The following is a 12,174-nucleotide window of genomic DNA, read 5'->3' as shown; positions in this document are numbered from 1 at the left end:
AATAAGGACTTTCAAGGGGGAGCACTTCCTGGCCTTGATACTGGGCCTCCTGACAGAGGAACCACCCAGCACTAACATCCAGCCACAGAAAGTATAGAGATGGCTTCACAGTTCTATTTAAAATTTCTATGATTGACATAGAAGCTCAAGATATCTACTGAGCAAATGTCCACAGGGTGGACAGGCTGTGGATACATCCCCAAGGTTCTGGGAAAGGCCTGGGTCAGGCTGTAAAGAGCCTAGAAGATTCTCTCTTCTTGAGCCTATAGGGTTCCATGAAGGCCCTCCTCTTGCCCCTTGATGACCCACCCCTGATACGATCCTATCTCTTCTGCTCAGGAGGAGGAACATGCATCCCCTTCTGGCTCACAGAGGAGCTTGCTATGGCTTCCATAGGGCTGTCTTGAGTGTGAGTTATTGAGTACAGAATTAATTATGGAGAATCTAGGGATACAGTTGAGCCTGGCTTCCCTCCTTGGAGTAAAACTCTCTTCCTAAGAATTGTCCTAGCTGAACACTGCAATCTGGACATGCTCCTGGCAAAACCCTTTTGAACTCTTGTGCTTATATAACTTTCCTTCAAAGGGTATGATCCATCAACCATACCCATGATTTGACATTTGCCTCCACATGTATTCTATGACCACATTATCTTATGAATAAGTACCGTCATCCCCTCCACTGATGTTACAGTTTATATATAAAGCAGCCCCAACAGTTCATGTGTTGGTAGCTTGCCCCAGCTACTGGAGCCCCAGCACTAATGAATAAATGGGCTGATAGGAAATAGGTTATTGGTTTGTGACTGTGAAAGGTCTATCTTGTTTCCCCAAGACCTACTCCCTCCCCATCCCCTACTCCTTCTCTCCCTCTCTTTTTTTTAAGTATCTTTTGAATGCCATGAGGTGTTCCCATCATGAGGCTATGCCTTGACACAGCAAGAAAGCAATAAAACTGATGACTCTGGACTGTACTCTCTGAACTGTGGGCCAAAATAAACCCTTCCTCCTGTAAATGTTTTTCCTCAGTGTTTGTCAGGATGATGGAAAGCTGGGTGGCACACTGTAGCTAGTGCCTGGGATCCCCTTGCCAAGGGTGGCACAGGTCCATGTGTCTGCACTCTAGAAGGACTCACTGCTGTGTGATCCTCTGTCAATTAACAAGACCAGCCAGAACTACTCACACAGCCTACCCCTTCATCAGGCACTGGCTGGTAGAGCCGGCCTGACTTTCCAGGCTGGCCATCAAGGTACTTTACAGTACAGGGATACAAAGGAGTAGAACCTGCCTTGTGTGTGTCCTGTGTGAGACACTGTGGCAACCTGCCAAGCCTGTTTTTTTCAATACAGCCTTGTTCTCTGTAAATAAGCTGGCCTGTAACCATGGTCACTTCAGTTTGTTCATCTCTTGATGCCAGTCACCAGTGTGTACATGCAGCCCCAGTGAGTTTAATGCGAAAAGCAGACACGGACTGTGCCACAAAACCAAGCCCAAGCTCCATGTTCAGATTCCCAGAGTAGAGGCTTTGGCCAAACTCCTGTCAGAGGCAATGAGATAATTAGGGTTCTCACAAAGCTGGGACACATCATCACACACAGCCCTGTTATTAGGGGAAATGAAGGATTGTCAGGCATGCAGCATTAAGATGATGATGTCAGCCACTCAGGCCTACTTCAACTCACAAGTTGGCTGCAGGATACACTGGCATAGTCCTTGCCCTCTTTTCCGAAGACTTCTGAATTCTTTGAGTGTCACTGGGTATATGTGCTTATGTACCTAGACAGCCTTTTAGATCTGTGTGTGTTCTTTTCTGTCTTCACACAGGTCATGAGTGTTTCCATGCCATATTTGCACATAAAACCATATATCCTCATATGTAGATGGATACCACTGATGAAATCCAGGTAGGTTCCAAGGTAGACATATTCTACTGATGTGTTGGTCTAAGTGGGAAATGTACCCTATAGGCTCGAGTATTTGCACATTTGATCCCTATTGGTGATTCTGTTGAGGGAGGTTATTAGACTTAAGGAGAGGGAACCTTGCTGAAGGAAGTAGTTTAATCACTAAGGTGTTATTAACCAGACCAGACCAGCCTTTTCTGAAAGAATTTGTTGTGCCAGCCTGTCCCTGGCTCTCAGCCTGCACATAGATCCAGCACAACACTTTGCTTGTTCCACTTTCATAAAAGCTCTGGTGAATCAAAGAGTTTATAGCATTTCCCTGCTTCCTGTTCTTTCTCTTTGCTTCCTGTTTGTGGATAAAGATGTGACCAGCCAGCTTCCTAGCCCTGCCACCATACCTGCCTTTTCATGAGGACTCTTCCTCTGGAATTATAAACTATTTGTTTAGTTGCATCTGGCCATGATGCTTTATCACAGCAACATAAAAATAGCTAAGACAGAAATCGGTATCAGGAGTGGGGTGATGAAATAAGACTATGACTATGTTGTATTTTGAAGGAATATGAAAGATTTTGAAAGTTTGCATTAGAAAACCATTGCTGTAAGCAGAATTTAAAGGGCATTTCAGTAGAAGCTTGGAAGACAACAATGTGGACAGTTGCAACCTGGTTCATGAGGTTCTATGGGTGGGGAGAAATATCACATTCATAACCATAGCCCATCCATGTAATACATTGGCAAATAATCTGCATGTATTATAATCAGTGTCATAATAATTTGCATGAGAATAAAATTAAAAGTAATGGACTAATTACTTTGGTGGAGAAATTTTTAAGGAACTATAACTTTGAGTTTGTTGTATGTTTATTACTGTCAACTCACAATCAAGTCTACAAGAAAAGGATCAACAAGTAAGTCAGAAAAAAAATACAAAATGTGCAGCTTAGAAAGGCAAAGAAAGCTTAGTAACAGCAGAAATGTCATGCTGGAAAGGAGACTATAAGTTTTAAGCAAATTAAGCACCATTAAAGGTACTCCTCCTCCTCTGCATTGGAAAAAACAAAAGGGGGCCAGGCCCCACCTACATAAGCCTCTAAGTTGTTAAGAAAGCCTAGGGTGTTCTTGCTCCTGAAAATCAATTCCTTGAGCATGCACAAGCTGATGGTAGTGAGGTCCAAGAGGACAAGAGTCCACCCATAACTGGCAACAGAATTTGGCAGTGTCATCCATACAGTTCTTGCTTTGAAAATATGAAGAATACAAAAGTGACCTCAAAGGTCACTGCATGAAGCCGTGAAGCTAAAGCCTTGCTGCCATTGGGGACCACAATATAACATTGATGCCAGAGTCTTGAGATATCTGCCAAGGAAAGGAAGTGGAAGGCTCCAAGAGAGAAATGTGTGTTCTAGGAAACGAGACTGGACGTGCAGAGCATGTACATCTTTTGAAACTGAAGCCTCAGATACCAGAGAGCTAGAGGAGTTTGTGTCTGACTCCCAAGTATTGCCTTACTTTGGTCCAATATTTTCTCACTATGAGCCAACTCCTTCCTTTGGAATGATAGCGTATATTCTATGCTATTTTGTGTTGCAAGTATGTAACTTTCTGTCTTGATATTTCAGGAGATTATAGTTAGGAGATTGCCTTGAGTCTCGGTCTTTGGACTTTGGTATAGTGTTCAAACAGACTATAGATGTTTTGAAATTGTACTATATGCATTTTACATCATGATATGGCCATGAGTCTATGGAATTCAGGGGCTGGATGTGGCGGTTTGAATAATAAATTTCTCCCATAGGCTCATGTATTTGAACATTTGGTCTGCATTTGGTGGCACTGTTTGGGGAAGGTGATGGAGCCTTGCTGAAAAAAGTATGTCACTAGAGATAGGTTTCAGGACTTATAACCTCTACATCCTTCCTGTTCTTGTTCTCTGAAAGAACTTTGTGTGGGTGAAATTTCATTCAGTGTGTTGGCAAAAGTGTGGTCAGCCAGCTTCCCACTTCTTTCACTGTTTGTATTGTGAAATGTGTGTCTTCCCTACCCTGAGAACTCTCTCCTGTGAAAATGTGTGTTAAAGCCCCTTATTGTTAAGTCCCTTCTGGACAGAAACAGAGAAGTAAAAGTACCCAAAACTTTAGATGAAGACTCTGACCTCTGCAGACCCCTTAGTTACTCCTCTTCCTAGGAATTCTATATCAGGAAGGGAACCGTCTGGTCTTGGTGTTTTGTGTGGATGATTGCTTTCAGGTTCCCAGTTTTTAATGTTTAGTGAAGATTTGCCAGGTCCAGCCCCTAGGATACCCTGGCTATTAGATCTTAGCACAAAGATATTTGTATCCAAAACAGTGAGAATGTTTCACATGCATATGACCAGACTGACCTTGCCTGCCCTCACTTCACCTGTGTGACCACAGTGAATGTTATCTTTCACCAACATGCACTGCAGGTGAGCCAATGTTGTCTCTTCTATTCTGATCTGAATTATCTGACAGGTGTGGAGGATCCTGGTCCTAGAAGGTGAGTTTGTACATGAAATGGGTACCAGTTCTAGATCTAAGGCTCTAGTGAGACCCTCCAGCAAATCATTTGCTGATTGTTAAGTACAAACACAGAACAATGATAGGAAGAAGTAGAAGGTCGCCTTCACAACTCCCAGCTCCCCCATCTGCTAGCTCTCCTCCCACCTACCTGTGGCAACTGCATGCCATCCCAAAACAGATGTGAGTGTGACCTTACTTGGCAAAAGGTTCTTTACAGATGTGGGGAGGTGAAAGATCTGGGAGGGAAGCGATCATCATTCATAACCTGGTGGGCTCAAAGTCTAGAGATGAGTTCCTTTGAGAGATAGGAGAAGCCAGAGAGAAAAAGGTGTTGTGACATCTATGGTAGAAGGAATGCCAAGGCTCACAGAGCACCATCTGCTGGAGCTGAGATGAAGACAAGAAGGAACTTGCCAAGACTTTGGACAGTGTTCTCCCTGCCCAGTACACCTTGAATGCAGACTCTGCTTTAAGAGCTGTGGGAAAATGGAATTATATTGTTGCAAACTTCCTTTGATCACTTTCTGAACTCCTAGGAAACCAGCTCACCATCAAACTGTCCCTTCCACCCAATTGTGCCTATGATGGCCAGGCACTTACTATTATGCCCAGTTCCAACATGGTGCCTGAACTCAAGGGCATATGTCATCTGCTAGTTAGGAAGTCTCTTCATTCCATAGATTCTGTGGCTTCCTGTTCTTCAGATCTCAGATATGGGTTATGTGTTCTATCCGGTAAGTCCTCTGCTCTCAAGAAAAAGTTCACATTTCTTGTCTGTGGTGCAGCGTCTGTATAATGATATAAACCATTAGTTTATGTCATTATAAACTAATGATATAATGCCACAGGTTGAAAGCCAGTATGCTGCCTTCCTGCTCTTGTGGAGACACCAACATCTGAACTGAAAGGGTATCCAGTTAGCAGCACATACTGGGAGGGACAAGCAAGATGTCTATTTTGAAGGGTGGAGGGCAGGTAAATGTCAAGTGGCCAGCCGCAGGCTTAGCCTGGCATTCCTGTTCTTAGCCTCCATCCAAAGGAACGCCTGCTCTCTTCATGAATTTCAGCACTTGATATCAGCAGATGTTTGCCTTATACACCTATTTTGTTTACCTATATATTTAGAGTCAAGTAAAAATATCTTTTTTCAGATAAAAGGAGTTGCTAGGGAAAAAGTTTCCAAAGAGCTACCATAGAACACACAGAGAGTGAACCTCCGTGTGTCTGGATAATTGTGAACACAGAGAGTGAGGAACACTAACGTTTAACATCTCCATGTTGATCTTTTCCCCTTCATCTTAATTCAAGAACGGTGTACCCAGAGGGTTTTTGAAAGTGTGTAGATGCTTATGAAGGACCATGCATTCCATTGCTTGTATATCTGTGTGTTTGTGTGTGTGTGTATGTGCATGCATGTGTGTGTGTGTGTGTGTGTGTGTGTGTCTGCCCTCTGAAGCCTCATCTAATATGAAAACTAAATGGAAAAACCAGCTAAATTAAAGCTAATCAGAGCTTCATAGGGGTACCCAGCACAGTGATAATATTCCAAGGCCCCATGCAATTAAATTCTTCAATTATTCTAAGTGTTATTATGCTAATTTAAAAGGCTAGGATTATTAGGAAAATGTATGAAGAATTATGTTCAGTTACAGCATTTTATTTATGTGAGTTCACATTAAATTATTTAAGGTATGGAAATTACGAGTTATCAGGATGTGGCTCCATCCTGTGCCACCAGAGCAGCCAGTGAAGCTGAAGGAAGAGAAACATATTTCAGTTCCTCTTCCTACAGGGACTAGCATGCAGTGTGAAGGGTGGCCTGCCCAGATTTTTGAGAGAAGGAAGGCTCATTATGTATGCAGTAGGCTGTCCCCAATCTACTCATGGCACCAGTAAGTCCTCTTGTCTCCAGAGGAGCATCCATCTTTTTGTTGATGGACTGTCTTTTGCCTACTCTCATTAACTTGAAGGGGAATCTAAGAATGAACTAGGGGCTTGGCAAAGGGGGAAATGAAGGTTGTAAGACATCAGCCCCATACTCACTGCCTGCAGAGCATTCTGGTTCACCTGCCCTCTGAGACTTCCACCAACATACCACTTCTGTAGAAAACATATAAACAAAACATTGTCAGTCTTAAGTCAGAACCACTGTGGCTGAATACATAAGGACTTGCATGCATTTTTGTGGGGGTACAGTGAGCTTTGGTGATGGTATTGGAGAGAATAGGGCTCCCAGGGCCCCTCCCACTATTTCTGGGAGTGTAGGACAGAAACTGTGAGGGAGATTCTCAGTGTCAAAGGCTGAGTTGGGACAGGGGCTCCTCAGCAGCTGAGGGCCTCTCTCTTGCTCTTGTGCCCTTGCTGGGGTGGGTGGTCCAGGGCTTTTTACTCCTTGGAGGCCATGTAGGTCATGAGGTTCACCACCCTGATGATAAAGCCGTACTAATTGTCATACCAAGAAATGAGCTTTACAAAATTGTCATTGAGGGCAATGCCAGCCCCAGCATCAAAGGTGGAAGAGTAGGGAGTCACTATTGAAGTTGCAGGAAACAACCTGGTCCTCAGTGTAGCCCAGGATGCCCTTTAGTGGGCCTTCGGATGCCTGCTTCACCACCTTCTTGATTTCATCATACTTGACAGGTTTCTCCAGTCGGCATGTCAGATCCACGACAGACACTTTGGGGGTAGAAACATGGAAGGCCATGCCAGTGAGCTTCCCGTTCAGCTCTGGGATGACCTTGTCCACAGTGCTGGCAGCACCAGTGGATGCAGGGATGATGTTCTGGACAGCCCCGTGGCCATCACGCCACAGCTTTCCAGAGGGGCCATCCAGTCTTTTGGGTAACAGTGATGGCATGGACTGTGGTCATGAGTCCTTCCACAATGTCAAAGTTGTCATGGATGACCTTGGCTGGGGATCTGAGCAGTTGGCGGTACAGGAAGCATCGCTGACAATCTTGAGTGAGTTGTCATACCTCTCATGGTTCACACTGATCAAAAACATGGGGCATTAACAGAAGGGGCAGGGATAATAACCCTTTTGGCCTCACCTTTCAAGTGGGCCCCAGCTTTCTCCATGGTGGTGAAGATGCCAGTAGATTCCACAACATACTCAGCACCAGCATCGCCCCATTTGATGTTAGCGGGATCTCGCTCCTGGAAGATGGTGATGGGCTTGTGTTGATGACAAGCTTCCCATTCTCAGCCTTGACTGTGCCGTTGATCTTGCCATGGGTAGAGTCATAGTGGAACATGTAGACCATGTAGTTGAGGTCGATGAAGGGGTCATTGATGGCAACAATCTCCACTTTGCCAGAGTTGTGAGCAACCCTGGTAGCCAGACCTCAAATATTTCCAAATCCGACTTTCACTGTTGTGTCTAAAGAATGAGTCTGGCACTACACAATGTGCCTGTCTCTGGAACAGGAAGGAGCAGAGAGACCTTTTCATGCATAGTGATCCTACAGCTCTTCAATTTGTAAAACCTTTCACTCCATTCACCTTCCTCTTCTATCCCATCCGTTTTGTCTCCCCTCTCTCCTCATCTTTATTTCTCATATTCTCCTTTCTTCTATTTTTTTTTTTATTTTCTGGTGCTAGAACAATGTGGCTTATTTATTTTATATTTGTTTATTTTGTATACGTTTTTAAAATTTACTTTTTTATTAATTAAAATTTACTTACTTTGTATCCCAGCTGTAGCCCCCTTCCCTCATCCCCTCCCAATCCTTTTCTCCTCCCATGCCTATCCCCTAGTCCACTGATACGGGAGGTTCTTCTCCCCTTCCATCTGACCCTAGCATATCAGGTCTCATATAATTTTTTTAATCAGAGACTTTTGTTTTAAAATGTTAAAAGGGCCAAAGGCCTTCCCAGTTTTCTCCTTATTTTTCAGTGTTCCACCTGTACCCAACTACCTTGATCTCCACAGCTTAAGCTACCTGCATCCACCTGCCTCCATTTCTACATTCTGATCTTCCTACACTCCACTTGCCTCAGGTCCCACCACCTTTCGTATCTCAGACACATTCTTCAAAGTGTTCTATAGAACAGATTCGTCATCATCCTTCTCTGAGGTCAAGGACTTTTGCCTCCTCTTCGCTTTCACCTCTGCCACATACACCAAGCATGCCCAGAACACAACAAATCCCCTGCCCCACCCACCCACCCCAGAAGTGTGCATGTCTTAAGTGATGGTGCTCAGCCAAGGACTAGGAAGCTAAAGGAAAGTCTGGTGTAGAAAGGAAGAAAGCTGCAACACCATCGCATGAAGGCCAGCAACATTCTGGGAGACAGACAGCATCCCTGCCTTCTGAATACTCCACCTCACCGGCTCCCAGAATCCTTGAAGATCGGCTATCTGTGCAGTTGCCAAAATGGTGCTGTGGCATCGCTAAGGCTTTCAGGAGCCTCCTCAACAGGTCAGTGCTGCAATCTGAATCCTAGAGTTACTCTGGATCAAGGTGACACTGCTCCATGCTGCAGCGACCCCAGGTTCTGTCATGGTGATACTGAGGCACCCAAGTCTACACTGAACAGCAGTAAAAGGGTCTGGGCGCTTCTAGCAGCCTGCATGATTCATTCACTGACCTTTCTTCCATCTTCCCCATCAGCCCTCCCTCCATGTCTCCCTCAGGTGGAATCAGAACTACATCGAGCTGCTGAGGCCATTCCCATGGCCACTAACTCCCTCCTCTTCATTTGGATGATGATAAAATCATAGCACATGTAATGTGCCTTGGCATCAGCTTGTGAGAGGACTTCGCTTGTTTTGCATGAGCTGACATGCCAGAGTTCCAAGGATTGTGTGTCTTTGGGCTCTGTTCTGTCCCTCTGAAGTCCAGTTTTGCAACACAGGAGGAACAAGATCCTGTGCTTTAGGTATGATCCAGCCAAGAACCTGGGACAAATGTGTAGGTAGTTACAGATCTCACAGTTCAGATTTCTGAGCAGAAACGGCAGGTTCCCAGTGTGCTTGAACTCCATGTCACCTTCAGGCTGGACAATGAGCCAACTTAAATGAAAACGTTTGTAAAGCGGTTCATGATGCAAATCTCTGTGACCCTGCTGCTGGGGTTAGCCATGTTGCTGCCGGAATGGCCAAAATAGAATTATGTCATGTTCCCCCCTCCCTTTCCTTCCTCTGCCTCTCTGAAGTCTCTCATTTCCAACCCCTCCCTGCACCTCTACCAATCTCAAGTTAACAGCCTCATTATTATTATTATTATTATTATTATTATTATTATTATTGTGTGTGTGTATACAAATCAAGGGTGACTACTTTGCATTGAGCAACTAATAAGGAGGTTTACCCCAAGGAGAGTTTGATTCTCCTTCTTCCTACTCTCATTAGTTACCCCTAGACCCCTTCAAAACTCTCCCCTTCCTCATTAGCATGTCTGTTGATATTGCTGAGGTTCTGGCCTTGCTTCTTCAAGCATTTACAGGAGAGACAGACTGCTGATTGTTTGGCTCTTGCAATTTTCATTCAGTCTTTGTGTTCTCTGAGCCATACAGGCAGGAGTCGTGATATAGATGCATCCTTTGGGGCTCCACATGATCCACCAATTTCTCAATTGTGTCCAGTTCTGGTTTTCTGTGATGCTCTTAATTTGTTATAAAGAGGACTCTTTGATGAGAGGTGGTAGCTATACTTCTCTGTGCATATAAGGGTACGATGTATAATGTAGTGAGGAAATATGCTGGTCTAGCAAAGTTGTGGGAATAGATTCTTTTCTAAAGTCCATGAACTCACTAGCTCTGAGGAGCTAGGTAAGTTACACTTTCATATATATATATATATATATATATATATATATATATATATATATAAAAGAAATATATATATTTTACTGCTCGTGGTAAGAGTTATTTTTTTAATTTTTATTTAACTTTTATTAATTACACTTTATTCATTTTGTATCCTCCCATAAGCCCCTCCCTCCTCCCCTCTTGATCCCACCCTCCCTCCCCTTTCTGCATGCATACCACTCCCCAAGTCCACTGATAAGGGAGGTCCTCCTCTCCCTCTTTCTGATCTTAGTTATTCAGTTCTCATCAGAAGTGGCTGAATTGTCATCTTCTGTGGCCTGGTAAGGCTGCTCCCCCCCTCAGGGGGAGGTGATCAAAGAGCAGGCCAATCAGATTATGTCAGAGGCAGTCCCTCTTCCCCTTACTATCTAACCCACTTGGACACTGAACTGCCATGGGCTACATCTATGCAGGGGTTCTAGGTTATCTTCATGATTAGTCCTTGGTTGGAGTATAAGTCTCTGGGAAGTTCCCTGTGTTCAAATTTTCTTTTTCGGTTGCTCTTTTTGTGGAGTTCCTGTCCTCTCCAGCTCTTACTATTTCCCACTTCTTACATAAAATTCCGTTCACTTTGCCCGAAAGTTGGTCATCAGGCTCAGCATCTGCTTTGATAGTCTGCAGGGCAGAGGCTTTCAGAGCCCCTCTGTGGCAGGTTCTTAGGTTGTTTCCTGTTTTCTTCTTCAGGTTTCCAGAGGCCCTCTGTAACAGGTTCCTAGGTTGTTTCCTGTTTTCTTCTTCTGATGTCCATCCTCTTTGCCTTTCAGGATGGGGATTGTGTGTTTCAGTTAGGATACCGTCATCAAAACAAAGCAACTGCCTACAGATTGGGAAAGAATCTTCACCAACCCTTTATCTGACAGAGGACTCATATCCAGTATATATAAAGAACTAAAGAAGCTGAAAAGCAGCAAACCAAGTAATCCTCTTAAAAAATGGGGAACAGAGCTAAACAGAGAATTCTCGACAGAGGAATATCGAATGGCAGAGAAGCACTTAAAGAAATGCTCAACCTCATTAGCCATTAGGGAAATGCAAATCAAAACGACCCTGAGATTTCACCTTACACCCATCAGAATAGCCAAGATCAAAAACTCAAGTGACAACACATGCTGAAGGGGAACCCTTCTCCACTGCTGGTGGGAATGTAAACTTGTACAACCACTCTGGAAATCAAGTTACACTTTCAATGTCAAGCATGATTTCTTTCCTGTTGAGTGGACATCAAGTCCATTTAGATAGCTTTGGTTACACACAGTTTTTAATCTTTCTGCTCACGTGGAAGATCATATTTATGTGCTTATTGATTTCTGTGTGTTGAAGTACTTCTCTGTTGTTTCACTATATCTCGGGCTATCTTCAAACTCCAGATCATTCCTTCCAGGTACTGTGACTCTAGACATGTGCTACCATGCCTGGCTTGTTGAAACATCCTTAAATACCTGGATGATTTCCAGTGGACTATAATAAGGAATCTTTGAATTGGGAGTTAGGTTTACTAGTTTCTTATTGAGTATTCAAAACTCAACTGGTTTACTTTCCGTTGATCTGATAAAGCAGTATGATCAAAAGCAACTTGGTAGAAAAGGCTTGATTGGCTCACAAGTTCATCACGGAAGGAAGTCAGGGGCGGAACTCAAACAGGAGCTTGAAGCAGAAACCATGAAATGATGCTGCTGGTTCATGCTTCACTAGCTTTTTTTTACAGCCAAGTCTCACTGCACAAGAATGGCACCACCACAGTATATGAAATCTGCCTACATCAATTAACAATCAAGGCAATCCCCTACTCACCTGCCACTGAGCTTTCAGATCTGTATTCTTCAATTGAGACTCATTCCTAAGTGACTCCATGCTGTGTCAAATTACAGTTAAAGCTAAATAGAACATCCTCTGTATTCACCAAAGGTATTGGTCTT

General features: G+C 43.8%; 1 pseudogene; it reads right to left on the bottom strand.

Annotated features, from left to right (window-relative positions):
• Positions 1-6,832: 6,832 nt before the first annotated feature.
• Positions 6,833-7,725, bottom strand: LOC110559816 (glyceraldehyde-3-phosphate dehydrogenase-like; annotated as a pseudogene).
• Between the last annotated feature and the right edge of the window lie 4,449 nt (positions 7,726-12,174).

Source organism: Meriones unguiculatus, chromosome 3, assembly GCF_030254825.1.
Source record: "Meriones unguiculatus strain TT.TT164.6M chromosome 3, Bangor_MerUng_6.1, whole genome shotgun sequence".
In the NCBI taxonomy this organism is placed as follows: Eukaryota; Metazoa; Chordata; class Mammalia; order Rodentia; family Muridae; genus Meriones; species Meriones unguiculatus.
Note: the sequence above shows the minus strand (reverse complement) of the source record. Positions and strands in the feature narration are given on the sequence as shown.